Source organism: Trachymyrmex septentrionalis, unplaced genomic scaffold (genome assembly GCF_001594115.1).
Source record: "Trachymyrmex septentrionalis isolate Tsep2-gDNA-1 unplaced genomic scaffold, Tsep1.0 scaffold2, whole genome shotgun sequence".
NCBI lineage: Eukaryota > Metazoa > Arthropoda > Insecta > Hymenoptera > Formicidae > Trachymyrmex > Trachymyrmex septentrionalis.
In genome coordinates, this window is record NW_017305179.1 from 2,437,582 (window position 1) to 2,452,248 (window position 14,667).

General features: G+C 30.3%; 1 protein-coding gene across 1 annotated transcript in view; it reads right to left on the bottom strand.

Annotated features, from left to right (window-relative positions):
• LOC108747374 overlaps window positions 1-8,037 on the bottom strand; it is an 11,022-nt gene extending 2,985 nt beyond the window's left edge. Inside the window, exon 1 of the mRNA XM_018484798.1 lies at window positions 7,756-8,037. The gene's annotated coding sequence lies outside the window, so the exon portion shown is untranslated. The remainder of the gene's footprint in view (window positions 1-7,755) is intronic.
• Between the last annotated feature and the right edge of the window lie 6,630 nt (window positions 8,038-14,667).

Here is a 14,667-nt window from a genome sequence, read left to right on the forward strand (position 1 = left end):
AATATATAAATATATTAAACAATAAATTATAATACAAATAAATTTGTAAACTGTAAACTATAATATTTAGAAGTATTTATCAATAACAAAAAATATACGTGATCGACAATGTCTATAACCTCCTGAGGATACTGTATTAGTTGTTGCAATCCGATTCTACACTCTCACAATAAGTCTCGTGAGCATCCATTTTATCTTTAATATTTAATAACAAAAAAGATAATAAAATGATTCCAAGAGAGCGTTGGAGCGTGAATCGGAGCCTTGCAGTCTTAAAGATCATCAACCCTGCATACATTATACATACATATATCGCGTGAGTATAATATTATATCAGTAAACCCCGCCACATGTATTTAGTGAAGTTCGGATATCATTGAAGAATATCTATTTTATCGACTATAGATATCAACTTTTTGATTATCAACGCAAATATCTGAATTATACAAAAAATTATGCATTATTTACAGATAAAAATAAAAGTGTAGATTTATTTTCTAAGTAATTATTTTTATATAATTATCAATATTATCAATAAATAATAATAGAAGTATACTATTTTATCATCAATTGATATTTATTTGACAAAAAATGTAAAATTAATAAATATATATATATATATATATATATGATATATTTGTATATATATTATACATGTATTATGATACTATCGTATCATTATTTGAGTTTATGACCTTTATTAAAAAAAATAAAAATAAAATTGATAGTAAAATTAATTTATTATCTGTAATTGTTGCTTCAAATACCTTAGTATTAAATATTTTAATTGATGTTATATTTTTAAAATTAAAAAATTCTTCAATTATCAATATGTAATCTTTAATTGTTTAAAAGCGAAATGTTATTAATATTGCTATTTTAGAAGATTTATCCGATATAAAGCGGTTCTAATTTAGTTTTTGAAAGAGATAAAAGATATAATATTGCTGGGATAATTTATAATTTATGTAAAAATAAATTTCTTTGAAATTTAAACCATGATGTACTAAATTGATATAAGAAATATTTGTCTAACGGTCTATTAATTTTGTAACTGTTAATGCTGTCTGTACCAATTAAAGTATGTTGGATCGTCCATTATGGACAATCGTTATCGCTATTGAAGGAATTTCGTCGCTTATAAATCTCACTACAATAAAGTATAGCTTAATACTATACCGAATACTGTATTCTACATTGTTTCTAAATATCTCATTTTCTTCTATTTGATACACAATCAAAGTTTAGTTTCATTTGCAATCAGATCATGTTTATATATTTTTAATTTACATTAACGTATTAATTAAAACAGTATTTCAATTTAGATAATATGCTGCTCCCAAATTATTTATGGATTCTTGACATTCTTCTACTTCGATATTTTTCAACAATATGCGAATATATAATACAGATAAAAAATTAAAATAGCCAGAGCTAAATTCAACAAAGTACGTAATGTATACCGCTAATGTGTACTAATTTTTCATTTCTCGTATTTCGCATTGTACATGCGCGTACGGACCGTTATTCTTTGAAACAAAGCACCGGTATGTGTCACTATGAGCGTTACATGGTAATGTATTATTTCTCTTGTAGCATACATGATACGAAACAAATATTCACAAACGTTCGCGCGGTTTCACATAACGCATGAATACGCACGCGTACGCACATACATATATATGTATGTATGTAAAATAGATATACGTAAAATTGTGTTTTTGTAGAATTATCTTTAATAAATAAACTACTTTTAATTTATTCAACATTTCTTTGTATTTTGCATAACTATAGAGACCAATTTTTGATAGACCCTCTTGTGCATTTATTTACGGAAAGTTTTCATCAAATTCTATGAAAATTAATTTGGAAAATAAAAATCATTCTGAGTTATATATATCGATTTCATTTTTATTGCCTTTTCTTTGAATATCATTTCAATTTGAACATTTCCAAATTTTATTTTTTGAAAATAAGAGACAGGTAGTTATGTTAAAAACAAAACCGTGCAAAGTTAACAGGAAGACATCGATCAGAAAGTAGCTGTTTGCAGCAAACGGAATGTATCATTCTGCTATCAATAATTGGAGATACTTAATTTTGTATAAGAAAACACTTATCGCTTTCTATTATATATTACAATTATCTTTTTTTTTTCCGTTAATTTATTGTTTACATCTAATTCATTTTGATTGAAAATTTAATAATAAAGCCGAAAGAGAGAGAGAGAGAGAGAGAGAGAGAATCCAGCTATATTATATCATTTATAATATAATGATGATTTTTGCTGTAAGTTTTCGCAGATAATCACTTTCTGTGATATTTGCAAAATAAAAATCTATAGTTTCTTCCGACACAATGATTAACAAAGCGTACATATGGCTTAGTCCGATGAAACGAATACAGCAGAAAATTAGCTCAGGTGAAACTGCCACTCTGTTCAATACATCAATGACAGTAACCACTAAACGATATTGTATATAGTTATAGTTTTCTATACGTGGTTATATCATTACATCTCACGTTTCGCTTCTTCATAAAATAGATTGCCCTTTTTATACGGGTAACCTTCAATTTCAAGGAAGGAGAGAGTCTCAGAGAGTTAGTATTGATAGACATGACTGGGGATTTCATTGTTGACCCGAATAATTACATATTAATCGCACCCATAATTCGCGAAGCAGAAACGGGGCCATTTTTTTATCGTTTCTAAGCAAAGGAAGATGCAAACGTCTGGTGAAAATCATGTAGCCCACTCTTTCTTTCTTTTTTTTTTTTAATCGTTTGTTAAACAATACTACAGGAATGCCGAATAAATACTGAGAAGCTCAAAGACGAAATTGACTTATTTTCGAAACATCTGAAATTATGTCTAAAATTTAAAGAAATTTATGTAAACAAATATAACTGACAATGAGAATAAAAGAGTCAATAGCGTTGCGATGCCAATCGCGATCTAATTGGCATTTGGATAAATCATCATTGATGCACGTCGCTTTTTGACATAAAACACGTAAGAAAAAAGATAGCTATCACGAGATACTCGTCCTTATTCGCTACTTCTTTAATCATCCAATTTTACGCTACTGATTTTAGCGCGATACGTGGAATTTCGCAGGATGTAGCGCGGAAGCTTATACGATGATTCATAGGCTGTTGAAGAAAGAGTTTTTATTTTGCAATAAATTCTCAATATCCTACATAATGCATATCTCCGTGTTTGTCTTTATACAAATTAATTAATCAAAGCGGTTTAAAAATTAGGTCGTCACTATTATAAAATATTTTTTATCACAGATTTTTTTTTACTTTGACAATGTCGCGTTTGATAAATATTATTTGATATGTAATGCAATATTCTGTAAGTGTTAATTATCGCGTAGCGAAATTTCTCACACGTAATATTTGCATTGTTGTAAGTAAAAAAAGAAAGGACAAAAGGATACTACACTATTGCCTATTTAGAATAGCCGTTCGAGTCGCACGTAGTTCTCTCAACGACGTTTACAAGGCTCTCTCGTAATTACAACGGCAGGCGACGAAGGACTCTGTGAGACCGTAGGTGCTTCCTTTCAAGATTGCAATCGGGTACAAGCGAATCCGTACTATTCGCCATACGTTGTCCGCAATTGTTACCGCGAATCGCAGGAATCTCGGGTTTGAGGAATGCCGATTGTCCGCACGCCGATAGTGCCCGATTGTTAATTTCGGAGTTCAGCAGCTCGATCCGCAAGTAATTTCACGATATAATGAGAACGTGAACGTACCACCGACATTCGTAACCCGGACTCGAATCCTAAAAATGTGCCTTTCCCAACTTGGGATAACTTTTACAGTATATTGCACAAATTATTTTGACGTGTAATAACGGTTCCATAAGTGCTAATTGTCCGTTAGAAACATCGATAGAGATCCTATCCTCTGAGTTTAGAAATATCCCATTTTTGTAATATAAACTAATTTAATGTACATATTCTATTCTGAATAATGATTATTCTGCATATTATTATTAATTTATTATATTATCCATTTGAAAAAAAAAATTTATACAAAAAGAGTTACTGCGTCTATGTAATTACACATCTGTACAATCAGAAACGTTATAATCCGATGCTCGTATTTCATATGTATATCTCCAGTACATGATTTACGATTCTCATAAAAATAAAATATAATTGAGCTATTACTGAATAATCCTTCGGGATTATTTGTATATCTGGCAATGAAAAAATAGAGCTTATTATCAGATACGATTAATTTTTTTAATGATCGAAAATCCTTTTTTTATTTTTCCTTACTTTTTTAAGGGAATATTGAATAAATTTGTATACATAATGATCTCAAATACTAATAAATTGTAGAACAATCAATACTACACACAATATACTGCAATTGATAATAGACGTGTATTATTGAAGTGTAAGAAAACAATCCCAAGTGTTTCTTTACGCAACATAACTAATTGTAAGCAACTATTCCCAGTTCAATGATACCGGCAAAAATATATTTCATTTTTTAAATGTTTATAACGTGAATTGTGACTTTTTTTGAAATTAATACCTTTCAATGAGTCTTGTATGAAGTACTAATCATCACCACTATGTGGAATTAAATTGATGATTCTATTAATTATTTCGATAAAAATTTGTGTAAGCAGACAGAAAGAGAGAGAGAGAGAGAGAGAGAGAGAGAGAAATTACATAAAAAAATGTTTAAGATTGTACAAAACATTAATGACACAAAGCAGGGGTATATTTATAAACAATCTGCTACATGAATCAATTAACCTAGATAGAGCAATATGTATTGAGTCTCATCTAAATATGTCATTTTTAAAGATTATTCGAAAATTGAGATTAATGAGATATTAAATAATCAAATGATTTATTGTTTATTTTCTTTTATTAATCTCGTATCTTTTAATAGTTCATTCTATCAATTTAAAATTGCTGTAATTTATTCAAAATTCATGTTGCTTCAATATATATGTATATTTGTTTATTCCTGAATAGTCAATTATTTATCAGAACGTAACTGTTTTGAGAAAAAAACCTACTTGATTGCGAATGAAACAATGTATTCAATGCTGTATTTGTAAAAAATTCTATTTGACTGACACAAGTACAAGTTGGCGGAAAATTTGTACTTTCAATAAATTGTTTAAATAAATTATGTATATAGAATAATTAACATTTCTTGGTTGTAAAGAAAGATCTCATTAAGTTCAATGATTGTAAAAATCAATACACTTTATTTTCATGTTTTGCTCTCAAAAAACTTTCACCTCATTTCGAATCCTTATTAATATTCATAGAAGAATTCTGGAAACACATTATTATGTATAAAGCAAACATTGGCATCATATATACGCAAGAAATTGTTTATTTGTACACAAGTAATCCTAATTGACATTATTATTTTATGATAAATAATTAAAAACATTATCCCCCTTCGCTAATTACGTTGAATTAAATTACCATCGTGTAGAAACGGTTGGTTCTTAATGATAATGGCCGAATTTCGAGAGTACATAAATCGCGAAATAATCTACATCTCGTTTTCCAGATGCTGCGCACAGTAACGTTTGAAACACGAAACGCTTCCTTCCTTTGAGATGCCGCTACCATCGATTCTTGGCGGTTTACCGCAAGAAATTGATCATTTATTACGAGTGCAGTTATTTACATTTGGAACAGTTAAGAAGTGAAATTTAAAGAACTCTAATCCGGACTCTGAACCGGTTGTTACACTGCTAGAAAATGCGAAACTCGTCCTACACGAGCAGTTTTTATGATCTATCTCATGAATAAATGGTTAAATCCGCAGATAATAAAAATAAACTTTTGTATTGTTTTCGTCGTGAAAAACGATGATTTGTAAGGAAAGGAGCAGAGACGATTGCCGAATAATAATTTAGCAATAATTTTTTATAAGAATGAGAAAAACTCCTCATGGGGAATACAACAGGCCAAGGTATAAAAGTCTAAAATCACTTTAATATAATCGATTGATATTCATTCGAAAGATTGGCAAATGGGTCATATTACGTTAAAAATTTAAATTAAATTAAATTTTGCGACGAAGAAAAAAGTCCGAATTTCTGGACTTGCAACTTAAAATATAAATCATAAACTATAAATCAGATATCAGTAACAATAATGATTATTGTATTAATACAATATGTACACAAATATTGTAGATTCTATCATATAAAATATAAACTTTTATGAAAGTTCATAATTAAATCAAATTTGGAAAAGGTAATTTGAAAATGCACGATGTCGTACGTATGGCTGATCGTTAGTTGAGTGACAGCGACAGTGAAATAACAAGAACGAGAAGAAGCGGTTTTGTCACATTATCATTCGCGAACGGCGCGTGTCATGACGACGTCGATCGCCAAGTTAATCTAAATCATAAGAATTCTTCGCGCTTTTCCCATGCTTGACTAGCTGTCCGAACGAATCGACATTGCAAGAATACCAATCGATGGAACGGCGATAGAGATCGTGATCGACATGATGCTAGTATGGCGATCACCTGCGAAAGGTTGTACGTGATTGTACTAACTTCTGCACACGAATAATCGCGTGGGAGGTATCGTGCCGATAAAAATCTTTTTACCATGATAAAAATGCAAAGACTGATGATACCTCAGCAAACGAGAATGGATTAAAATAGATTGAAATTTTTTTCTATCCGAATGTGCGTATTTTAAATAGCAAATACTTTTTTTGGGATTTAATTGGATTCAATTAGATCCAATTAGATGCAATTGGACTGAAAAACTGCATTTCCTATTCAAAATTTTGAACAGTATTCACAATGCACAGAAGAAGCTAACATTATTTTTAGATTGCAAGGCATAGAGATATGCTCCATGCAATTCCTATAAATGAATAAAAATGCATTCAAGATTGAAAAGCATTCATTTTAACATTCCAATATTTCTGAAAATCTGAATCCATTTTAATTCATTTCAATCCATTCTCGTTTGTTGGAACAATATATAATACAAACTTTAAGAAATCTTATATAAATACGCGTCAATTTGATGTTAACTAGTGGTTAAATTATTTATATACTTGATCAGATTTTCTCCCTTTTATATTATATAATCCATTAGGATTCATATTTAAACGAGATAACAACACGAACAATCGATCATTGATAGTAATTTTGGACTCTTAAAATTTGCATAGCCAAACTCGCGTATAACAAAAGCGAAGATATAATTTGGTCGATTGATCGCCTGTTCGAAAGTGCGACATTAGGTGTTTCAATAATTAATAATTTGATCAATTAATTAAACCTATTTGACAATTAATGATTACACCAATGCTTGTAAGAGATAAATAAACATATCAAGATTCGTCAAATTCTTTAAACGTACTCTCTTTCAGTGAGCTCTTATTTAGATCTTTTTTTTTTCCTCTCTAAAACTTTTCTTAGGATAAATCTCACTCTAGAAGAGTAAAAATTATAAGCCACTCTTTTTCAAGCTCAATTTTCCAACTCAATGTTCACTCTTTTAGAATGAGATTCTCCAAAGAAATTAGAGAGTTCATTTATTTCTCTATTATACGCTATATATTATTTTCTATGTCGATTAAGATCCGCGTGATCCCAATTTCATAAAATTGTTGTGCAATTACCGCCATAATTAAGCATCATGATATCGTGCGTTTCAGAGCACAATTATTCAAAACTTATTGTAAGTTCGAAAAATTATGACAGAAACTCACGCATACTCACCGCGTATTACAGTCTCGCAGACAAAAAGATACGATGGATAACGTCAAGTTCAGTCCGAAATGTCTCTTCTTTTCGTTCACGGATGCCGTTCTCCTCAAAATACATTCGTACCGTCTTGATCCGTCCCTTTTCCAATCCGTACGCCCTTCAGCCGGCGAACAGCTGAACGGGATGGATATCGCACGTCGCACAGGTTTACCGATTCCGTGGATTTGCGGATCTTCTATCAGAATGAGGGCTTTTCTTAAGATCGTCTGTACTTATGTCGCTGCCCCCACTGAGGCAAACATACCTCGAGTATGCCACTTGGACTCTTCGTAATCCGAGGAACTATAACTGTCTCCCCCTCCTCCCTTAAAACAGGAGGAGTACGATATACGCACGTCGACGTACGAACGGCACACTTTCGTTCGTTCGCACCTCTTTCGACGCTTCACTCTTGCTGACGCATCTTCACTCTTCATGACACTTTTGCTCTTAATCGAAACCGAAACGCCCGTAACAATCATAAGCCTGTACGAGTCGTCGTTCAGAATCATTTTACTAATAAATTCCATTAACCTACTCAATCTTCCATATCACTGTTTTTCGTAATTATACCATTATTATGATGTGTAGGGACGTTCCGCTCCCTGTACTGATCTTCTCCGTTAAACAGCCTAATTGGCAGATTTGTTTTAATCACTTTGTTCTTAATGTTAAATTTTTCCAGAGAAAAAGGAAGGATCCTTCTTATATTGTACCAAGATATAACCCAGCGAACGAGAATGGATTAAAATGGATTGAAATTTTCTTTTCTATCCGAATGCGCACTTTAAATAGCGAATACTTTTTTTTGGATTTAATTGAATTCAATTGGATTTGATTAGATTCAATTGGATGCAATTGGATTGAAAAACTGCATTTCCCATTCGAAATTTTGAATTGAACAGTATTCACAATGCACAGAAAAAGCTAATATTATTTTTAGATTGAAAGGATTAGATAGAAATATGCTCCATGCAATTCCTATAAATGTATAAAAATGCATTCAGGATTGAAAAGCATTCATTTTATTGCCACATTTGCCAATCGATATCTCTGAAAATCTGAATCCATTTCAATTCATTTCAATCCATTCTCGTTTACTGGGAAGCTATTCGATAAAGCAATAACAAATAATCTTTAAGAATAATATAATTCAAAGCTGTTTCTCTCGAGACGATCTCTGCATTATTTCCACGTTTTCTATTTCTCTAGATTTAAATAATCCTTAGTATATACGCGTGGTTTCCGGTATTTTACTACACACGATGAGTCATTGCGAGTTAATTTTCAATCGAGTTACTTTTACAAGTATAACAAAATTATTGAGTCTTACACATATTTTAACATCTTTAGAAATTATTTGTAAGGCTATTTAAAGAAATTTATATATGTTACATTAATTATTTAATTGGTACACGAGAATAATCCAACCATTCATACTAAGAGGTAACACACTTTACGTTCAAATATACATTTATACAATGTAATTTTTATTTTCGCATTATTAAGTAAGTCAACATCTGTTCAGTCATTGGTTTATTAACTCGATAGAACTAATTTTCTTTTCGTGATTAATCATCATGAAGTCTTCGATATTGAGCCTTACTTGGCTCTTTGATCTGAGACTTTCTCCGCATTCTCGTTATATCAATTAATGGGTACCACTTTGCTACTGTATATTATATACCTGTATGATCTGCTTTTACAATGCTACGTGCATACCCAGCAAACAAGAATGGATTGAAATGGATTAAAATAGATTCAGATTTTCAGAAATACGGATTCATGAATGTTAAAATAAATCCTTTCCAATCCTGAATGTATTTTTATTGATTTTGACAGGAATAGCATATAGTATATTTCTATGCTTTTCAATCTAAAAACAATATTACAGTATTTTGTTTGCATCATGAATACTGCTTAATTAAAAATTCTGAGTAGGAAATGCAGCTTTTCAATTCAGAATCAATTTCAATTTTGAATCTAAAAATAATATCTGCTATTTCTGTGCATTGTGAATATTGTTAAATTCAAAATTCTGAATAGGAAATCCAGTTTTTTAATCCAATTGAATAAAAAAAAGTTTTTTTTTCATGGCCCATTTTCTTAAAATGGGCCATAAATACTATTCAAAATTGTGAGTAGAAAATCCATTGTTCCATTTAAAAATACATCATGAATGCTATTTTATTCAGAATTATGAATAAGAAATTTTTCGTTTTAATTCAACTGAGTTAAAAAAGAGTTGTGTACCATAAAAATATATCATAAATTCTACTTCATTTAATAGTTAAAAAAAACATAAAAAAAACTACGTAAATATGTACAATAAATGTTACATATGTAAATTCCTTATTTTTAATAATTTAATAAATTAATCGCTTTTATGTATATTTTATATTAATACATTTCCTTTATTATACAGCTAGCGTATATTTGTATAAAAGTTTTAAAATAATAATAAAAGTTTTAAAATAATAATTATAGAATTTCATGTAATTACTGCTTTAATTTATTTACATTTTTACATATATAAAAATTTTTTATATAAAATCTAATTCATTTTTATAGATTTAAAATACGAATTTGGATGGATTGAAAATTTTCAATCCATTTTAATCCATTTTCGTTTGCTGGGTAGTGACACGAAAGGCTATAACGACTGTTGCTCCGATCTGCTAATTGTTTTATTATTTCTTCATTTTAAAAACATTATTCAAGACTTTGATATATATATAAAAGACAGAAAATTCAATTTAGGTAATATCCCAGCAAATAAGAATGGATTGAAATGAATTGAAATGGATTCAGATTTTCAGAAATATTGATTCACGAATGTTAAAATGTTTTTCAATTCTGAATGCATTTTTATTAATTTATAGGAATTGCATGGAGCATATCTCTATACCTTTTAATCTAAAAATAATATTAGCTTTTTCTATGCATTGTGAATACTGTTCAATTCAAAATTTTAAATAGGAAATACAGTTTTTCAATCCAATTGCATCCAATTGAATTTAATTGAATCCAATTGAATCCAATTAAATCCAAAAAAAAGTATCCGCTATTTAAAATACGCGCATTCGGATAGAAAAAAATTTCAATCCATTTGAATCTATTCTCGTTTGTTGAGATAACAAGTACAAAATTGCTTAAAATGCAGTTTCAAATGTACTAACGCTGTCCTGATCGTTAACAGTCTGCTCTCCTTCGATATTTTCGGTGCATCTTTTCAGTCGGAAATGACGTATTTATAGAATACAATTACAATATAAATACTAAAGATTCCATTAAAAATCTTCAACATTAATATGAAGTAAAAGTATATATGATAAAGAAGTGTATATAATAAATATTAATAGACGGGCGAAATTCGAGCGAAAGGTTTTTAATTTCGTAAAAACCGTAAGAGCAGTATTAGTCATAAAATTTACAGTTCACAATGTGAATATATTCGTCGTGAGAAATTTTTGTTGAGAATACCGTATTAGGTACACGACATTCGTATCGAAATAGCGAAACGTCGTCATTGGTTCGTTAAACTTGCACGAAGGCAGTGCGCGTAAGGCAGAAGAAAGATATAAATCTGACAAGATAAATCCGAACAAGATGATGATGAATGATGATTGGCAAATCGGTTTCGACTGGGGAATTGTGTTTCGAGATTTGCGTCCGTTTCTTTAAAGTACCACTTCCGCACGTACGTTTACGTCTGTCAAGAAATTGCACGTCTGTCAAGCACAATATAATTTTCTAAAGCTATAAATAAAATTTCTAACCAGAAATTATCACGCGCACAATTATATTGAGCACTCTTGAGCACTCTGTCGTTGCATTTTGTAGTTGCACGAGGGAGCTTTCTAATCTTCGATAACGAATGCTCTAAAGATAGCAGGAACATGAAACGATTTCCTTCGAAGTATTTAAGTAATTAATAATTTTACATCTTTCACATAATTTTTCTTTTATCGTAAAACATTCGACGCTATCATTTTTCTATAAAAAAAAAAAAAAAAACGCATGAAAATGGCATCGTAAATCAATAACGCGAGATTCCGAAGATGTTTATGTTTATAATAGTGCGCGAGCAATTCGTTTAAAGCGGAAATTAAACGTAAAAGAATATCCATTTAGTCGGATTACACGTTTCTCCGACACGCAATAATGGTGATATGCCGTTTGTAACAGTTTTCGATGTGTATCAACAACGCGATCTCCGGTAGTGGAGATTGCATACCTATCCTAGATCTGGAAAAATCTAGTCCGCTGTATTTATGGGAAAAGCCAGAATATGACTTGGTTTCTCGTGTGAAACTCGGATGGCGTGACGTTATTTGTATTTATTCGACGTACGTCGCCGTATCATGTCGATGGGCTTAATCTAGCGGTAAATATGAAACGCGTATCATGAGATGAGACGAGTCCTTCGCAGAGATGTTAATTAAAATGACGGTCGAAAAACGTCGCTTTCCAAATACCGGATAATCGAGTTATCCAAGCGTTGAAACGCGCACCGCTCCCTAAATGTATCTCTTTAGAATTGCGATTGTTCCATTTCTTCTTCCTGCTGTGCCACTCAAGAAAGTTTTAACACGGTGTGTGTGTGTGTTTTGTGAGACTGCTCCACGATTTTAAAAACTGTACTTCCCATTCAAGCATGTAGAAATTTTAATTAGCGTGCGAAAAACAAGGAGCAAGCTAATTTTCAATTTATATTTGTTAACTTTGTCAAAATTATAACGGATTATATAACGGGAGCGAAATAATTTTGTAATTATTATTATACATGTATAATTTGTGCTTAATTTCTTAGACGTGCAACTATACAGCATGTCAAAACAAAGTTCACTAAATGAAAGAGAAATCGTATAAAATGCATTATAAATTTGTATAATTTCGACGATTATTCTCGGGCAGGAGAAAGTAGATGTGTAGAAATGTATGTTGTTTCTAAAAAGATCATTTCCCATTTCAGACGGAGAATCGTTAACCAAATTAAGTTCCGCATCTATCTTCAAGCAAAAGAATGGATTTTACATATGATATTTATAAACTATAAATATTTCTGAAACAAATACTTTGTAACTATTTTAAATCGAATTTCAATCAAACAATTTATAATTATTTTAAACCGAATATAATATCGACAAAAGTTAATTTTTTTGACAATCTAATAATTATATTTTTTTTTCAAGCAAAGAATAAATAACAATTTTCTAGAAAAAAAAAAAAAACTATGTTTTATTGCGATAAAAACATACAAAACATATGTTTTTCTTATTGTATATCACTGCGTGATGCCAGTAATTACGCGATGTGAGAAATTGCGATGCGCCTCAAGTTATATTTACAGACAGTAACACGCATCTATAATATCCTTTTCCGTTTTCAGTAAATAGGGGAGGGGGGAGGACAAGCACGCAATATATTATATATATTTATTTATTTTTAAACGCTTTCATTCAGTGGCGATCGTATTACGGTTCTCTTTTATCTCGATTATTGCTTCCATTCACGAATTTATAATTGTAGAGATATTTAATTATTAAAAGGCGTTAGAGCGAATTATAATCAATAAAAATATAAAGTACACTCGGAGACACTTAACGTTCCGCATTGTAGAAATGCAGTCTGGCGTTACAAGATATTTCAAATCAGCGAGCATGCACGTGTTTTTCTACACGCGTGCACGCACAGGAGCGTTGTATAATTTTGTGATGAAAAAAAAAGGAGCAAATCGGCGCCATGTGTTATAAAATATCGACTGTGCGCGTGATCTCAAATATCATAAGAATTAATTAAACTTTGCACTCGTTAAATTTTAAGAGCAGTTATTATTGATCATTCTTATTTTTTAAATTAATGTCATATTTTTTGTATAAAAGGTAGAATTCTGAAATTTTTTAACTTTTCAATAATTATGTCCTTTATACTGATATGAAATACTTGGTCTTTCATCACTTTCCTTACCTATTTTCATAGTAATTTATTCGCTTGGTGCGTTTAAAGTCGCTTTCACAATTTCTGATTAACTTAATTGATCAAATGTTCTATTGGAACTAAGGCTTAAGCGAATTGGTCGATTTCGATAGAGAATTTGTCGTTAAGTAAAATTAACATTTAACAGACCGATCAAGTTAATTGAAGATGATAAAACCAAACTCTTAATGAATAAGAAACGTTGGAACTTTTTGTATTAATGTTTTTACAAACGTATTTCCATAATTACATATACTTTATTGATTTTTAGTAATGGTACGATTAATTAAAAATATTAAATATGTAAATAAGAAATATTTTTTTTAACACACCTTAACAATTATAAATTACTTATTTCTTTAGCAATGCCGTTAACGAGCAGCCAGCGAACTCGTGCCAAATGTGTTTCTTCTCTCAATTACAATCGTGAAACGGATCAAAACTTCATAGCCAGACGAGAGAAAAAACGTATCGATCAGTGATCCTTAGATACATACAAAACGTTTTGCGCAGCTCAGTGATTGGACCAACAAAAAATACATATGCATACATATACGTATTGATGGGCCGATCTGTTGACGTATACAGGATATAAAAAAAAAGGTTCAAAACTTTACAGACGTATAGTGTCCACTAAGAAAAATAAAAAATTCTTAATCAGCATAAAAAATTAAACGTATCAAACATAGAAATGATTTTCTCAATTTTAATAATAGCAATAGTGACTTGCTTGCATTTTTATTTTTACTTTACTGATATATTTTGTAAAAGAATATATCGAAATAACAGAATATATGTATATAGCAGATTATGTCAAAATATTTCTGATATGAAATATTTCACAAAATGGTCAATCTATGACAATTCTAATGTTTTTATATTATATTATATTATATTATATTATAT